We start from the raw sequence: 19,535 nt of genomic DNA, 5'->3' as shown, positions 1-19,535 counted from the left end.
AGGAGTTTGTGCTATAAAAGGCTCTTGTTTGCCAGAGGCATGCACCTTTGGCGCGCACAATACTAACAAAACCCAAAGGACTCTTGGGTTCTGGATGAAACCAGAATACTCTGTAAAGAGCCAAGGACAAGAGCTAAAGGACTCTTGGCTGTTGGCTCTTTGCTGGAGGATCAAGCCGAAGGTTTCAGTGAAGTGTCGGACTGTTTGAGGAGCATTTCAGATAAATCAAAGTGGCATGAAGACTGAAGAAGCTCGCATAGTGACATGTACCAACTATAGAATGTTTGTCATCTTTCCTCGGGAGAACAATTTTTACAAATGCAGCAAGTGTAAATCAGTGGCTCTGCTGTAGGAGGAAGTCCAGGATGAGAGAAATGATTGAATACTCTGCAGGAGGAGGGAAATCTATCAAAACATATTCAGGAGGACGTAAGAGGACCGTAGAGCCAGTTTGGTGTAATGGTTAGGAGTGCGGACTTCTAATCTGGCATGCCAGGTTCGATTCTGCGCTCCCCCACATGCAACCGGCTGGGTGACCTTGGGCTCGCCACAGCACTGATAAAACTGTTCTGACCAAGCAGTGATATCAGGACTTTCTCAGCCTCACCCACCTCACATGGTGTCTGTTGTAGGGAGAGGAATGGGAAGGCGACTGTAAGCCGCTTCAAGCCTCTTTAGGGTAGGGGAAAGCGGCATATAAGAACCAACTCTTCTTCTTCTTCTAACACAGGAGGGTAATATATGGAAGGATGTTACACATAGGAGTAGAAGAATAAGGAGAAGGTCTGACCCACTGATACTCAGCAATCGGTTCCAAGATCTGCCTGAAGAGGTTGATTCAGGAACACAGGAGCATGTGCAATTCCCCATGAAGAGCAAGCCCCAACGTAGAGGGAAAAAAGTAACAGGCCCCCATAGGTGAGAGTTTTAGTTCTGCTCCCAAGGTTACAAAGAAATGGGTACTGGTAATTGGGGATTCCCTGCTGAGAGGCATAGAGGCCGAAGTGTGTAGACCAGACTTGTTGTCTCGAGAGGTCTGCACGCATCAAGGATGTCACAGAACGGCTGGAAAGGCTCATCAAGCCCACAGATCATTACCCCTTCCTTCTCATCCATGTAGGAAAAAATACAGCAGAGCCTGAAACATGTTAAGAAAGACTTTGTGGATCTGTGGGAAAAGGTAAAGGAGCAGGGAGTGTAGGTTCTGTTTTCATCAGTCCTTCCTATAAGTGGCTGTGGCTTAGGAAGTGATAGAAAAATCATGCAAGTAAATCACTAGCTACGTCACTGGTGTTGTTGGGAAAGATTTGGATTTCTGGGTCATGGTCTACGAAGTCAATATGAGGGGCTATTATCAGGAAATGGTGTGCACCTCCCAAGGGATGGGGAAAGTATTTTTGGAAGAACCCTTGCACACCTGGTGAAGAGGGCTTTAAACTAAACACAGGGGGAGTGAGACATAAATTCAAAACTTGGTGTGATGGCAAGATCTGAAGATGAGAAGATCCCAAATCTACAGGGAATGTTACATTGTTTCAGAAAGGCTGCCCTTCTTTCAAAAAGGCTGCCCAAACTCCTCAAATCTACGGATCGCTACCCATTTGTGATGGTCCATGTGGGAACAAATGACATGTCCCTGAATACCATCGCTCCTATTAAAAAAGACTATCAAGATCTGGGGAGGAAGCTCAAGCAAATGGGGGCACAAGTGGTATTCTCTTCAGTCTTGCCTGTCAAGGGAAGAGGAATGCGTCGGGAGAGGAAGATAATGGAGGTGAATCACTGGCTGCATAGCTGGTGCCGGCAGGAGAGATTTGGTTTCTGGGACCATGGGATAGGCTTTCTTGAGGAAGGCCTACTAGCACCTGATGGACTGCACTTATCGAAACTGGGGAAGAATTTGTTTGGCAGGAACCTGGGGAGATTCATCAGGAGAGCTTTAAACTAAAGCCACTAGGGGAAGGAGACGATCAACATAGGGAGTGTATGGAAGGAAAACTATCGGAGGCAGCCCAACCGGCAAGGCCAGCTCATAGGGAACCAAAAGTAAAAGGATTCAGATGTCTTTATACTAACGCCCGAAGCATGGGCAATAAAAAGGAAGAGCTGGAACTTCTCATGCTGATGGAAAGGTATGATCTAGTAGGCATCACAGAAACTTGGTGGAATGATTCTCATGACTGGAATGTAATGGTGGATGGATATGAACTGTTCAGAAAAAACAGAATAGATCGAAGAGGTGGAGGAGTGGCACTGTATGTGAAGAAAGGGCTTACCTGTCAGGAAATTCTAGTGAAGGAGAGCATATCTACAGTGGAAAGCATCTGGGTGAAAATAAGCAAGGGGAAAACAAACAGTGTGGTGGTTGGTGTCTGCTACCGACCGCCTGACCAACGAGAGGATGTGGATGCTGCACTTTGTGAGCAGCTTGAGAAAATATCCAAGCGGCAGGACCTTGTCATCATGGGTGACTTCAATTTCCCAGATGTGTGCTGGGAAACAAACTCTGCGAAGCGTCCTCAGTCATGCAAGTTTCTGACCTGCCTGGCTGACAATTTCATTTATCAAATGGTAGATGAACCCACAAGAGGTTCAGCCATACTGGACTTAATACTGACCAACAGGCAACAGTTGGTAGATGAGGTGAAGGAGGTGGGGACCCTAGGGGGAAGTGACCATGTCCTCATAGAATTCCTTTTGAGATGGGGAGCCAAGGAAGCTTGTAGCCAGACGCGGATGTTGGATTTTCGTAGGGCAAACTTTAATAAACTCAGAGACATGATGAGTGTCATACCATGGACGAGAATGCTGGAAGGGAAGGGAGCATGTGAAGGGTGGGCGCTACTCAAACAAGAGCTATTGCATGCTCAATCAATGACTATTCCAGAAATACGAAAACACTGCAGGAGCTCTAAGAAGCCTATTTGGATGAACAGGAACTGTTCCTTCAAGAGGAACTAAGAAAGAAAAGGAAAATGTTCAGGAAATGGAGGGAAGGACAGAGCTCTAAAGAAGAGTACCTACAGGTTACTAGGCACTGTAGATCAATCATCAGAAAGGCCAAAGCTGAGAGTGAGCTAAGATTGGCCAGGGAAGCCCATTGTAACAAGAAAAGATTTTTCAGTTACGTGAGGAGCAAACGTAAAGTAAAGGAGGCAATAGGCCCGCTGTTAGGTGCGGATGGACAAACTCTAACTAAATATGCAGAGAAAGCAGAAAGGCTTAGTGCCTATTTTACATCTGTTTTTTCCCACAGGTCAAAGTGTTTAGGCACATCTAGAGATGGCTGTAGCCAAAGGATAGTGTCTGGGTGGCAGGTTAACATGGATAGAGAGGTTGTCGAGAGGCATTTAGCTGCACTGGATGAGTTCAAATCCCCTGGTCCAGATGAAATGCACCTGAGAGTACTCAAAGAACTTTCCAGAGAACTTGCACAGCGCTTGTCCATCATCTTCGGAACCTCTTTAAGGACTGGAGATGTCCCGGAGGACTGGAAAAGAGCAAACGTTATTCCAATCTTCAAAAAAGGGAGGAAGGATGACCCGGGAAATTACAGACCAGTGAGTCTGACCTCTGTTGTGGGGAAGATAATGGAGCAGATATTAAAGGGAGCGATCTGCAAACATCTGGAGGACAATTTGGTGATCCAAGGAAGTCAGCATGGATTTGTCTCCAACAGGTCCTGCCAGACCAACCTAGTTTCCTTTTTTGACCAAGTAACAGGTTTGCTGGATCGGGGAAATTTGGTTGATATCATTTACTTGGATTTTAGTAAAGCTTTTGACAAGGTTCCCCATGATGTTCTGATGGATACGTTGAAGGACTGCAATCTGGATTTTCAGATCGTTAGGTGGATAGGGAATTAGTTAGAGAACCGCACTCAAAGAGTTGTTGTCAATGGTGTTTCATCAGACTGGAGAGAGGTGAGTAGCGGGGTACTTCAGGGTTCGGTGCTCGGCCCGGTACTTTTTAACATATTTATTAATGATCTAGATGAGGGGGTGGAGGGACTACTCATCAAGTTTGCAGATGACACCAAATTGGGAGGACTGGCAAATACTCCGGAAGATAGAGACAGAGTTCAACGAGATCTGAACACAATGGGAAAATGGGCAAATGAGAACAAGATGCAATTTAATAAAGATAAGTGTAAAGTTCTGCATCTGGGTCAGAAAAATGAAAAGCATGCCTACTGGATGGGGGATACGCTTCTAGGTAGCAGTGTGTGTGAACGAGACCTTGGGGTACTTGTGGATTGTAAACTAAACATGAGCAGGCAGTGTGATGCAGCGGTAAAAAAGGCAAATGCCATTTTGGGCTGTATCAACAGAGCCATCACATCAAAATCACAAGATGTCATAGTCTCATTGTATACGGCACTGGTCAGACCACACCTGGAGTACTGTGTGCAGTTCTGGAGGCCTCACTTCAAGAAGGACATCGATAAAATTGAAAGGGTACAGAGGAGAGCGACGAAGATGATCTGGGGCCAAGGGACCAAGCCCTATGAAGATAGGTTGAGGGACTTGGGAATGTTCAGCCTGGAGAAAAGGAGGTTGAGAGGGGACATGATAGCCCTCTTTAAGTATTTGAAAGGTTGTCACTTGGAGGAGGGCAGGATGCTGTTTCTGCTGGCTGCAGAGGAGAGGACACGCAGTAATGGGTTTAAACTTCAAGTACAACGATATAGGCTAGATATCAGGAAAAAGTTTTTCACAGTCAGAGTAGTTCAGCAGTGGAATAGGCTGCCTAAGGAGGTGGTGAGTGCCCCCTCACTGGAAGTCTTCAAGCAAAGGTTGGATACACACTTTTCTTGGATGCTTTAGGATGCTTAGGGCTAATCCTGCGTTGAGCAGGGGGTTGGACTAGATGGCCTGTATGGCCCCTTCCAACTCTATGATTCTATGATTGTATAAGGAGGAAACTACTAGCTTACAAGGAAGTTCAAAAACCAAAATCATGAGGCACACAAAGGATAAATTACGATGTCTCTACACTAATGCACAGAGTATGGGAAACAAGCAGGAGGAACTAGTAGTCCTCATAGAGGAAGGGGCTATGACCTAATAGGAATCACAAAAACCTGGTGGGATAATACAATTGGAATACTAGAATTGTGGGGTACAATCTATTCAAAAGGGATAGACAAGAAAAGAAGCGTGGAGGTGTAGCAATAGGTGTAGCATTCTCAAAATACTTGTAAAGAAATACAGGTACCTGAGCTGTTGATTGTAGGATTTTTGTATCATCCTACTTCCACTACCTCAAGGAGTCCCAAAGCAACTTACAAACACCTTTCCCTTCCTCTTCCGATACTAAACTGGGAGCGGTAGCAAACACAACAAAAAACAGAATCAGAATACAGGATGATCTTGATAGGCTCAAGAAATGGGCTAAACCGAGTAAAATGAAGTTCAATAGGGACAAATGTAAAGTTCTGCATTTAGGTAGGAAAAAACAAATACACCAATATAGGATGGGAGAGACTTGTCTTTGCAGTAGCATGTGCGAAAAGGATCTAGGAGTCTTAGTAGATGTATGATCTACTAAGGAGTCTTAGTAGATCATACATTGAACATGAGTCAGCAGTGTGACTCGGTGGCTAAAAAGGCGAATAGGATTTTGGGCAGTATCAAACAGAGTATCGTGTCCAGATCATGGGAGGTGATGGTACCACTTTGCTCTGATTTGGCCTCACTTGGAGTACTATGTTCAGTTTTAGGCACCCCAGGGATATAGACAAACTGGAGCATGTCCAGAGGAGGGCAACAAAGATGGTGAGGGGTTTGGAGACAAGACGTATAAAGAAAGGCTGGGGGAACTTGGTATGTTTAGCCTGGAGAGGAGACAACTGAGAGGGGATTTGATAACCATCTTCAAGTATTTATAAGGGTGCCATATAGAGGATGGAGCAGATTTGTTCTCTCTTGCCCCGGAGGGACAGACCAGAACCAATGGGATAAAAGTAATTCAAAAGAAATTCCATCTAAACATCTAGAATAAGTTCCTGACAGTTGGACTGGTTTCTCAGTGGAACAGGCTTCCTCGGGAGTTGGTGGGTTCTCCATCTTTGGAAATTTTTAAACAGAGGCTGGATAGCCATCTGACGTAGAGGCTGATTCTGTGAAGGCTCAAGGGGGTGGCAGGTTCCAGTGGATGAGTGATAGGGTTGTGAGTGTCCTGTATAGTGCAGGAGGTTGGACTAGATGACCCATGAGGTCACAGAATCATAGAGTTGGAAGGGGCCATACAGGCCATCTAGTCCAACCCCCTGCTCAACGCAGGATCAGCCCAACCATCCTAAAACATCCTAAAGGTCCCTTCCAACTCTATTATTCTATGAGGACGGAATGGGTGAAGGAGGCAACACATAAACAACCCTACCTTCTAACAATATGATATCCTTAACAGTATTTCGCTCCCTTATATATTTGGGAAACAGCCTCCTGGGAGGAGACTGTCCAGGGCCCTGTCCGTCCAGATCCACCCTGATGGCCCTCCCCCTCCAGCTCCCACCCTCCCTCCTTGCCTGCTAGAAGCCTTGTGGCTACGGCCTTCATTGTCGTGCACAAGGATAGAGGCAGCGACAGGGCTTTGTGGCCTGCATGCACGCTCTTGTTGAGAGGGAGCCGGGGAGGGGAGTTTGCAGCCTCCCTGCGGGCCGCAAAGCCCTGTCATCACCAGCAGGGGGGGCTTTCCACTCCCTTTAGTCCACTTTGTAGCCCAAAGGGACCCGCGACCTCTCATGCCCTCGTGCCTATCGCCCCTTTCAAAGCCCATTTTTAAAATGGGCTTTGATACTAGTGTAGATATAAAGTGGGATATAAAGTGTTTGAAAAGGCCCCTTGCGTTTTAACATGAGCACAGTGGCTCTGAAGCCTACAAAACCCTGAGAATACTGCTGTGTCTACAAGGGCACAATTCAACATGTGCTTAATGAAACTTATATCTGAGTAAACAGGCACAGGGCTGAGTTGTAGAAAATCACGAAAAAGCGCATTTTCCCCAATGCACTACTCATCGGCCACTTGCATTCCAGAAAACGATCACAAGAGAAACTGACACAGTCTTTGAAAGAGACACTGGGGTCCATTCCACACAACTTAAATGTAGCTGAATTGTAACACTTTGTAAATGCAAACTGCAGCACTCCCACAACATTCGCTTGGGGGGGGGGTTGTAAAAAGTGGATTCCCTTTTTAAAAAGCACTTGACTCCTGAGAACAACATGCAAGACATCAGCAAAAGACATGCGCATTCTCCAAATAGCATTAGGAAGAAGGTCCCTCCTCTGGTCCCGCCCCCAAGCTTCCAAAAGACTTCCCAAAGCCTTTTTTTCCTTCCAAAACTTATAAAGCAACAAACAAGTGAGCATGCTTTTTGTTCAACAGGTTTTAAACTTTAAACTTTCAAAGTGAGCATCATAACGTCACAGAGTCCCTTGCTCACTGTGTGCCCCAATGCTGCCCTGCCTGCACTAACATGCATTGTATGTTTTTTTTTTCTTGGAGATGCGTGTCAACAATTACACACATGTTCGCCAGCAGGCTGTATTAATTAGCATGGATGGAGGAACTGTGAAAGCTCCCTCAGTAGGCTTTTTTCCATCTCCAATGAATACCTTCCCCCTGGTTTAGCCTTGTGTAAAAAGCCATTTTGGGAGGGAAATGACCATATATACTCCCAAGAAGCCGACCCGCATGTAAGCCGAGGCATCTAATTTCACCACTAAATGCTGGGAAACCTTATTGACTCGCATATAAGCCGAGGCTGGTGTTTGGATAGTGGCTTTTCCCCCTCTCCTCCCCTTCCCTTCCCTTTTGGGCAGGATCTTTTTTATATATCCTTTTCTTCCCACCCTCCTCCTCCCTCTTTCCCCTCCTCCTCCTTCTTTCCCTCTGACCTCTCTTGCATTTTTATATCCAATCCTTCTTCTTATCCAATTCCCCTCTTCTTAGCTCGGTATTCTGTTCCCACCACTTTCCATTCCTTCCTCTATGGGCGTTTCCTCCTTCTGCTCTCTGTTCTCCCTCTGAGACAGAGGCTTCAGAGCTTCCTGCAGCAGCAGCACGTGCTAGTCTCATGCTAGCCTCGTTAAGGCAGTGAGGGGAGGAGGCAGAGACTGCTCTTCCCTCCCCTCCCACTGTTCCTCCTGGGCTTGCTTCCTCCTGCATCTGCTTTTTCAATTAAGTATACTTGTCTCCCACCCCCGCCCCCCTGTCTTGTCTGGCAGCTTTTAAAATATATATATATACTCGCATATAAGCCAAGGGGGACTTTTTCAGCTTTAAAAAAGGGTTGAAAAACTTGGCTTGTATGCGAGTATATACAGTACAACGAAATACAAGTCCATGTGAAGCAAAGAAGCAATGAATTAACACAGTCATTGCCATGTGTGTTTTCGGATTTTTTAAAATAAAATTTAAAGGGAAAGGGGCATTTCAGAGCCACGAGGTCGATCCGTTTGACTGGCTCTTCAGTTTGATTGATGGGCTGAGGCAGGCAGAAGCACCACAAATTTAGAGCGCCTTATTTGCAATTCCTGCAAGACTGGAAACATGTGCATTACCAAAAAATCGCTACGGGTGCATGAATATTGTGCTACAATTTGCACTGTGAGAAACGTCCAAATTCCATTACAAACTGTAGTGGTTTGGGCTGCCGCAGACATCCAGCAACATTGGCAGATGTGCGAAATGGACCTGGATTTTTCTACATGTGCAAAATATTGCAGTTGGAATGCTTGGAACAAGAGCTGCATTGAAACAAAGTGTGATGCTATGCAACAAATGGAAAATAAAAAAGTTTGCCAACAGGCGAGGAAAAGAATCCCAACCTTTAACAGACATTTGATTGGCATAAAGCAGCAGGTGTGCTTTTTCATAGCATGGCGTAAAACGGGATCACACATCATTAATTGATTCAGACCAAACTTCTTGTAAAGATCCAGTGACCAGGGAACAGCTCGATAGCTGGCAAGCCTAAAACCAAAAGCCAGAATCTGCAACAAAAATATTTATTGAAGTCCAATAAAGATTGCAAGCAGCCTCATACAAAGAATAGTGCTGTGCACACCCATGTGTTTTTGCAGCTTTTCCTGCCATCTTGTTAAAAGGTAGACTATTAGTGAACTCATTTGGCTAGAGTGACCAGATGAAAAGCAGGGAATGGCTTCTATCATTTACTAGTTGGGTCAAGGAGAAAATTTCTCTAGGGGCAGAAGTGGACTGGGACATTAAAACAGTCCTGAAATTAGCTGAGCTAAGAGGCCAGTTTGTGGGGCCAGTCTGTCTCTGAGTAGGGACAGCTTGTTACACTGGAAAGAAATATTTTGCAGTGGCTCACATCCTTTGCATTGGGATAGCCTACTTTTCACAGGACACAAGGACATTCCCAGTGCATCATGGAATGGAAAAGAAGGGACAAGACAGATGTAGTAGGATCTGCAAAGATGTGCTTCTGCAGCCTTTATATGTAACATGACAAACTAAATATTGTCTTGCTGTACCAATCCAAAAATGCACCACCAGAAACAGTCAGAAGTCCCAATCAGAGCATGATTGTGGTATCCATCCCTTTTTTAAAATCTTAGAGGTATACTGCTTATGAACATTGAGGTTCCACTTAGCTACTGTATTCTACAAAACATTGTCTAATCCTTTTTAAAAGAACATCAAGCAAGATGAGCTGGCAGCTACCATTACAGATGTGGGCGATATTCACCTATAGCTATCTAAAGGTTCAGGTTCTGCACAAGTAACTCACATAAGAAAAAGTAACCCACATTGCCTTAGAGTGTAATCCTAAACAGCGTTACGCCCACCTAGCTCCACTGTAGCCTACAAGGGTGTAATTCAATTTAGGATTCTGCCTTTAGTGAATGACAGTCTCCTAACTGCTCCACTACACAGGGGTAGGACCTGGGGTAGGACCTGGGGATCTCCCAGTTTTACAGCTCATCTTTAGGTGGCCTAGATGAGTTCCACAGAGAAAATGGCTGCTTTGGAGGGTGGACCCCAAAGCGTTATGCACCACTGAGGTCCTTCTCTGTCCTGATTCCTTCCTACTCCCAGCTCCACCCCCAAAGTCTCCAGGTATTTCCCAATCCAGAGCTGGCAACCCTACCATTACACGATGGGACATTTACAATGTTCTTTTTTTTTTTTATTCCACAGGGTTGTTTGACATGTGTTCCTTGTGACCAGGCATCGTTCGAGCAAACAAGCAATACAACTCACTCAAGGGCACAGCAAGTACAGGCAGCACACCACATATGGAATGAGAATGTTTGACTGTGCTGTGATTTTGCCTCTGAAAATATTTCCCATGAAGTTAGTAGGTGGTGGTGGTGATGGGGGGGGGGGTGTTCTGTTTTTTTTTTTTTTTTTGTCTTTACAGCAGTCATGAATCTTAGGCAGCAAAAGTAATTGCTTAAGCATAGTATTATCACACTGTGGCCCAGTGTACTATATTTTAATATGATTTAGTGGTGCCATAAATAATATCACTGATGTTGCAGCAGTTTTCCACAACACTCACACCAACTTCATTTTTAATGGTGCAGTAGAGCTTGATTAGACCCTGAGTATCCTAACACCTTATTGCATTGCAACGCTTTGGGTGTGGGGTTCCATCTTTGAATTTGGATGATGCTTCTTTTTTTGTCTCACTTCCAGTCCGATCCATAACACCTCCATTTTGCCTCTTTGAGTTCTTTGTGCTCGCATGCCTTTTTAGCAGCCCAGAATTCTAATCCACCACAATGAAAAGGCTCCAAAAATAGAGAAAGGGCTATAGAGTCCACAGTTCATTGCTAGAATGCATGGGTTTTATGCATAAGGGACTAAATTTAATCCTCAGCATTTAAAGGCATCTTTGTTAGCAAGTCTGGCTGAGATCTGAGCCGTGAAGACTTGGAGAGCTGGTATCAAGAGTATAAGGCTGGGCTAGATGAGCCCATGGTCCGACTCTGCATAAAGTGTAGCATCTCAGCAAGTCTTTCTAAATGTTTTGTGCATTTCTTACTTCCAAACCTGTGCTTAGAATTACCGCCTTAAATGCATTCACTAGCAATTCCCTGCAGATGTAGGAGCTTTGATGTGCATACAGAGATATATGTGCAGAGGCACATACAGGCATATATGCTGTGCAGTCTTATCTGCTGATGAACAAAGCAGTATGTGCATGCAGCGTATTCTATGTAAACATCAGGCTACACAAAGAGTTCTGGATCAGGAACACTATATGTAACTAAATTCTGCATAAATCCCTTCTATGTAACATGTTTGGGTCAGGGTTTTAGATACTGGACAAGAACCTAGTCATTAGGTTGTTTTTAGCATTCTTTCCCTGCAAAGAAACAGAGAAAAATGAAAAGTTCTATGGTTCTCATCACACCACCAGTGGCTTAAAAATAAAAATCTGAACTGAGCCCAAGTAAATCATGGTATTTGCAAAGATATAAGCACATTTTACCTCCCATTGTAATGGACAGAAACATTTCCCTTGATCCTATGGAGTGCACCTTAATAATGCTGAGGATTCTTGGATTATTTCAAGATTATTGCAGTCAGGGTTTCACTTGCAAATGGGAATGGCTAGGCACAGGTTCTTTCAAAAGATAAGATTTATTCTCCTGTGAATCTCACAGGTTTGGACTTTTAAAATAGTCATTCCAACATGCTGGCATCGTGATCAAGAGTGGACTTTTGTCTACAAAAAAGGAAGCACACCAAAGACTTAAATGCATTGGTATGTCAAGTTATTTGGGCCCTTCACCCCCCCCCAAAAAAAACGAGCAAAGCAAGGATGATGGTGTTTTGCCTGAATAATTGATTTTGCATTTAATACAGCACAGTGAGACCCCAGTGGATTTTTCCCTAGCAAGAACTGAAGATGCTGAAGCCCCACCACTATGCATGCTCACATGCCAATATTATGAGCACTGAAGTCAATGTGAGTAATTGCAGCAATATCAGCTTCACTAGCAGCTACAAATAAGAGCAAGAAGATTTAATTCCCTCTCTTTCTTCACTTCCTCTCCCTCTCATCTTGCATCCGCTATGCTTACTTAACCTCTAGGTACCTACTTAACACCCCCCCCCCAGCTAAATGGCAATAATGAACAAATAGAGTCGACAGTGTGATAGCTAATCACTTGTCTGTTGTATTTAACATCAGCAGTCCTTTTGCTTATGTGCATAACATCCTCGGCCTTGTGACACACTAGGGGCTAACTTGCCCATCTCAGTTAATATCAAGACAAATGTACATATTAAAGCTGAGAGCTGTGCATTGCTGGCAGAGGCATGAGTGCACCCAGTATGAACCTCACTATTTTCTCAACCACACACCATGAGAGTTGTACAGAAACACTGCAAAGCGCATAGTGAATTCTGGAATCCTACAGATGTTATCAATCTAGATCCTTACTTTATGTTACAATTCGAGCAGAGCTAAGCAGAAGTCCAGCATCTTCAATGAACTTAGAAGGGTATAACTCAATTTAGTGTTATAGAAATGGTAGCAACAGTAAAAATGCAAACAACATGTTCAGCCAAATGTGATCTAACTTTATTTCCAATGTGTGAGCAGTAGTATTTTAATGAGTAAGATGCAAAACCATGTGAGTACTACCCAATTTCAAGATGTTTGATCACAGCACCCCACACTGTTTATTCAGCAGAAGTGAATGTGACATGCCCAAAATGTTTAGAATCTGTGCTCAAGAATTTTGAAGATTAGATCCAATCACACATTCATTTTCTCTTAACCAGCCCTGGCTTTTCACTCCCAGATGCAGAAATACAGTCAGTAAGCAGCCACTATTCTACATGAGCACAGCCTATTCAGTTTGATAGACTCATCAGGCTGAGTTGTGGCATACAAAGCACAACTTGTATTCCAAACGTGCCTAGTGAGCATCTCTACCACTCCATGCACTGTGAAACTGAGGCAGAAAAGAAAATGAACGGATGCACAAGATTACATGAACACAAGATTGGTGTTCAGTATCCATTCCTCAAGTTCCTTTCACGGGCTATGCTAGTTGACAGTAAGGATCTGGGGTGTAGAGCCTCTCTTGGTCTCACTAACAAGGCATGGAATATGTAAACTAGATTTCTTCAGAAGTATGATTTTGTGAATATGGGATGAAGGAGCTGGGAAAGTCAAAGAAAAGATTGGATAAGCTTATAAGAGCTGCAAGATTGTACTCAATGACCAATTGTGCACTGGACAAGTATGCCAGGCCAGTGCTCGCACATCTGTGGGGCAAATTCCTGCAGATGCATGACGTCACCATCAGACTGGCCCCCTTCCATCCCTGGCCCACATTAGAGCCTCTGATGCTCCACAGGAAGGGAATGCTGGGCCCATGCATAGGGGGACACACACAGGGAACCTGTCTGCCCTGAAGTTGTGCGTTTGCACGCACAACTCCAAAGTGGACTGTGTGCACCGGGGGATTTTGTCCCCTGTGCATACATGGAAAGTGGCGGGGCATGCTGTCCTGCTGCTAAGAATTGGTGGTGGCCCGATGCAGCCACTGCCATGCATAATCAGCCAATACATGGTTTCTCAATACATCTCTGTCACAACGTTATGTCTCCCTTCCAAAATGCTAAGCACTATGGCTCACTGTAGTAAACACATGTTTGCTTAAAGTCGCTGTCTGTACTCACAAGCCGTAGTTGCAAATATATATCATGTTTGTTTCGAAAAGGAAGCCTGAACAGTTCCAATCACAAACCTTTGCAGCTGCCAGAAACACAGGTTCCGCTACACTACAGGAAGATGCTGAAATAGTACTCCTTTTTTTCTGAAAATATTTTTTCTATACATTAAACAAAAAGGGTGTTTTAACCTTATTTCCATACTGTGTTAATAGTCTATTTGAGAAAACAGGCTTCTGGGGACATAATTTTCTCAGGATATTTATAAAGCTCTGATCTATTGAAATGTAGTTGCCAATGGATATCTTTATTATTTTTCTGGAAGAAAAAAAAAGAAGTGAAAGTCTCTGGGGAAGTAAAAATAATTTTGCAAAACTAATGCCTCACCAACATGGCTAAAGAAATAAACAAACGTGTGCTGTGACCTGCCTCATGTTTCTTTTTTACTTCTTTTGTAGAGAGGAGTACAGTAAAGTCACAGGGAAAGTCTGTTAAAAGATCAATTGAATCATTTCTCTTGCCTTCAGTGGGGACAATTCTAAATCAGACAGATTTTTTTTTAATCCACAGGAAATCACAGCAAGATGAGTTCTATAACTTCATGTGTTAATTTGTGACAACTAACTTGTCCAATTGATTACCTTAATACTCAGCTGACTTTAGATGGACTGATTAACAGCACATAAATGCTCATAAACCTATCTGCATCTTCACTCAACTGTCTCTCACAATTTCGCATGTCTGATTAACTTCAAAGATATCCAATGAAGTTAGATAAACAGATATTTAGTTAGAGAAATGGAAATGCTTTTTGCCCAGTTACAAGCCTGCACCAATCAACATGAAATGCCAAGGACGAGAAATCAAACTGTGGCATCCAACAAGGTATCTTTTTCTACATCTATACAGTTTCACATATGTGCCATGTTTTGTGAAAACTGTTTTTCCCTTGCAACATTTGATTTAGCCACCAATAATTGTATTTTCCAGCTGTGGACTAGTTTCTCATTATTTTTTAAAAAGTGGGTGGTGGCATGAAGCAACATATAAAGCAGGCCTTAAATGTAGAGAACGTATTCTTTCCCCAAAAGCAAAAAGCCAAAAAGGTGCTAATTATTGTTCCTGGGATCTTGCTCATGAGATGCCAGCCAGCTTACCAATGTGAATTAACTAAAATACTTGCCTCGTTAATACGTTCATTTTGAATGCTTCTCAAACATTTGCATGGAAACAACTCTAGCGTAAATATCCCAGAACAAATGGCTGTATATTATACAGGAGGGAGCAGTTGGGCTGCCAGACTGGGAATGCACTAGGCCATCTGGCCCAGGCAGCCTCTCCAAAATCCTCAGCTTTGTTTTCACCCCCAGACTCCAAACAACACATTTTCCACTGTGATGACTTTACATTTTCCCAAACACACAGACCCTGATCAGGCATGCAAATTTCTAACTTCTACATTCTTCTTTATATGAGGAAATTAAAATCACCTGCACTTTTTGAAATATAACCAAAGGGACACGGGAACTGCTAAAACCTGGCTTGACTGCAAACTTTCTCTGTCATAGCCTGGATTCTGCTGAGTCTTTTTCTGAATGAATTCATAATATTTTAATCACATATGTGCCAGCCAAGGAACCATGCCGCATGCAGCCTGGGGGGATTTGATGGAATCGCTGTGTGCATTTGTGCAATAGGATTGCACCATAAGTGAAAAAATACATTTATTTCAGGAATGTGAAGCACAAGGAGAAAATTGTATATCATAAAGCTGAATGAATCTGAAACAGTCTGTGCTTGTGACCTGCTATTTCCTCAGTGTCTTACATATTATTTGAAGCCATGTTCTCCTCAAATCAGCCTGTGCTTACTACTAAACACTATGCTATGACAGAGCTGTGAGGAAATCCATACTACCTAATAGTATGTGCATATCAAGACAACATGGCAGTGCTGCAATGCACACAACCTCTACTTTTTACATCTCTGATACACCCAAAGTCAAGTGTGTTTTTGATGTACAACATCACTCACACACTGAGCACCTGGCATATGATAAACTTCAGGCACCCTATGAATGTTCCAAAGCCAAATCACTTTTTCTGAGCAAGGTATTGGTTTATAGACATGCATCAACAAAGAATTAACACCTTTCTCTGAAGACTATGGTAAGAATTTGATCTGAATAACACCGCAGGTGATAACAGGATACACACTGCAAACCAAACAGAGGTGCACCCTTATAAATCTACTAATTTCAATGGATGTGACTCTGTTTAGAATTGTACAACTAGTCTCATATTATCTGTAATGCCAAACACAAATATGTGTCGGTACTTAATCAAGTACCTTTCAACTTATATCCACAGTGCTTTTTTGTGAATAAATAACTTCAAGATTTCAGGTCCAAACATGGATTTCTTTATTTAGGTTGCCTATTATTTTAGCTTACTGAAAACATAACAGAATTTGAAAACTTTTCCCAACTTGAGAATAGCAATATCCAAAACCCCAGTATCTATTCAAGTACAACACACACCAGATATGAAAAGAAAGAAATCTACATATACTGAGCAATAACATTAACATAAATAACAATATGATAACAGTGATGAGTCATTCTGCAAGAGAACAAACACTCCAACATGGAGAAAACACAACTGTTAATTTGCTGAAATGCCTAAGTTTTGAAGCACTTATATGATTATCATCATTTCAGATTTCAAGCTAAAAACCATTTTGCCTTTAATACTGATAACGTGTCTTTCTGCGTAAAGAAAGAAACCAATCTATTTAAGCATTCACTTTAGGGAATATTTAAAAAATAATGACAAAACTATCAATGAACATAAATCTAGGGAAATCAGTGATGCCTTTAGCTGGCACCACCCTGTTAAAACATGCCTGTTCCTACCACTATTTCATTTAGAAGTCATAATCCCATTACCCAGTTTGTTCTGAGTCTTCAGCATGGGAACACTAACCCTCTGAGTATGCTGACAATATATATTTAACTTGCTTTAAAAAATTAAGAACGTTTTAACCAGGCTTTGTCCAATTTAATTGCAAACTGAAAGTTGCTCCAGAATCTGCTGTATTAATTACACTGTGTAAACCATATGTGGCATTTGGACATGTTGGCATATGTAACGCAGATCTTCCTATAGAATCCCTGAAACACAAGTTCTAAGTCCTCCAATAAAAAAATGTATTTCAAGAAGAAATCTAATAAACATCTTTGCTTTCTAGAAAAAGTAATAGGACTACAGTACCCACAAAAAATTGAAAAGACCAATTAAAAATGGCATAATTTTGAATACGTTCTTTATCTAAGAAAAAAGTGAGTGTGTTTTGACAGAACATATTTGCTATGATCACACTGTTATATCTTCATCCTCATATAGATGTGCTTTTCTCTGTCAATTTTATCCTATATAGCTTGGTTTTGCACACAGGTTCTTATTCAGTAATTTTAATCTTCTATTCCCCCTTTCTATTTTGTTCTAGAAAGAAAACAACTAGGCTGTTTAAAACTCACTGAAATTAATGGAATTTAAAGTGCCCATCTGCATACAGGATTTCAATTTATATATATTTTCCTTTAGAATTTGAAAATAATACAATCATAGGCGTACTGTCCTATTAAGGAAAATATATCAAGGCCTTTAGGGCTTAAAATAGTGGCTTCCCATGAGATATCATAATCCCAAAGAGAGGAAAAAATTATTTCTTGCACAATGGTAGTTTGAAAATGTTCAGATTAGCATTTAGTGATATAAATTCATCAATGCTACTATGTACTCCTTTAAAAAAATCCTAAAAATTAATCTATTCATTTTCGAAATGTTCCTGCCTCTTTAAACATTAGCACATAGATTTGTAGCAGCCTATTTAGACTGATGCTCAGTAGTTTACTCCTCAAGGTATGTTATAAAAGAGCTTCTGCTGCTACAGGTTATGTGGTGTTTTTAGAAGAGCACCATTTTAACTTTTTTTAACTGACTGATAGAATTGTCTAACAAAATGCCTCATTTGTTTTTTTTTCTTTTTCCCCTCATTGTAAGACAGCCATCAATAGCAGGAAAAGAGGTTTAGGGCGCATCAAAGACAATGATCTAAAACAAACTCAACACCTTGACCTTTCTGGTGTGGTGTCAAAAAGGCACCAAAACAAAGTCAAGCAATGAAAGTTTTAGATGAGAAGAGTCTGAACCACTCAGAAGATGATTTATAAATATGTGTGTGAAATATAATGATTTAATCAGACCCTTAAACTACAGCACCTTTCCCCAATCTTTCTGCAGGAAAAAAATAGAATTTGGATAGAACCACATACATGATTTGTCAAAGCATAATGAAAACTAGTTACACCGAATTTAAAAGTCTTTTTCAATGCAAACAAAATAGTAGGGGGATTTAAAAGATGTTTTTAATTAAATCAATGCACAACAATATTATCATTTCCTCCTTTCCCTTATAAATAAATCTCCATGTTGGGGGGGGGGAGTATAGTCTTGTACCTGTAAACACAATTGTGTGCCCTTGAGTGTGTATACATACTTCAGCTCTCTAAATTAAATCTCATGCTGAAAATTATTCTGCATCACAGGGGGGCTTTCCATATTACAGATTAAAACTAGAGCTATCTTGGAACATAACATTTCAAAAAAAATAATTACTTATCCTCCCTGCATACATGTCACTGCCTGGTTATCCAAATTCAAGTGCAAATCTGTTATGATTTAATCGCTGTCCCTATAAAACACTAACAGAGTGACTGCTATATCGGCTGGTTGCTGTTCCGTGCTTCCTTGTATGTTTTTCTATTTCTTTTCATTCCCATAATTAAAGTTGGGGAGGGGGAGAGATTCCTGTGATCTGAAAGCCTTCAGGGAGCATAAAGCTGTCGTTTTTATGGTTTGGGATCATTTCTGTGCATGATTAAAACTTGGCCGAAGTAAAACAAAAACATAAGCCACTCAAGCCCCTACAAAACAGCAACTCCTGTTTTGCTCCTAAATAAAATAAACTGTACCCATTCGCCTCAATTTGCTCTGCGCGCATCTCGCCCTCAATGTAATTAGATAGCCAGGAGGATTCTGTACCTTTATGACCGCCGTTCGTTCACCCCACCCTGGGTCTCGGCCAATCTGAAGCCAAGAACGGGAGGCGCTTTGGGGGTGTGGGATTTATCTCTCACGACCAAACCCCAATTCCGCGAGCTCTTGAGGATCAGGCTCAAGAGCGCTCTGAATTGCGGCTAGTCTCTCGGGTCACTTCAAATTGGGAGGCGCTGAGTCTGCCATGAAAACGCTAGAGGGCGTCACCCCAAGGGTCAGACATGACTCAGTGCTTGCACAGGGGATACCTTTACCTTTTAGCTCTTCTCACTGCTCCATTCCGTGGGGCGTGGAGGGGCAGATACTAAGGATAACTGCTACCAAGTTTGCTCTCTCTCTGCCTGGAAATCGTTACGACTACTACCGTTCTCCAACCTGCTTTTCAAGAAGCGCAGCATTTAGGATGAGAAATTGGGGGGGATGGCATGCTTTAGCCATACATCCATTAGCACCTCCTCTACTGGTAAAAAATAAAAATCTGCCCAACGTTATCAGGGATTTTTAAAATACAATTCATTAAGTGTGTGCTTGTTTGCCAGCTCCCCCCCCCCCCGCCAAAAAAAGACTCTGTGAAATACTGTCTCACTGCTTTGACAAGCCCTCGCTCTCTATCACAGCCTGCAATCTCATGTGCAGTTCCTTGGCAGTCCGATCTGTTGAATGGAGAGCAGCTGGACTTTGGAATCCACCTATATTGGATTGGATCAGGCCGCAATGGGGGTGGGGGGAGAGATTTGGAGGG

At 42.4% G+C, this 19,535-nt stretch overlaps 1 protein-coding gene across 7 annotated transcripts in view; it reads right to left on the bottom strand.

The window, feature by feature from the left end:
* Positions 1 to 19,535, bottom strand: part of EBF1 (EBF transcription factor 1) — a 793,629-nt gene that overhangs the window by 769,284 nt on the left and 4,810 nt on the right. The window lies entirely within an intron of this gene.

This window comes from Paroedura picta, chromosome 3 (genome assembly GCF_049243985.1).
Source record: "Paroedura picta isolate Pp20150507F chromosome 3, Ppicta_v3.0, whole genome shotgun sequence".
Lineage (NCBI taxonomy): Eukaryota > Metazoa > Chordata > Lepidosauria > Squamata > Gekkonidae > Paroedura > Paroedura picta.
Note: the sequence above shows the minus strand (reverse complement) of the source record. Positions and strands in the feature narration are given on the sequence as shown.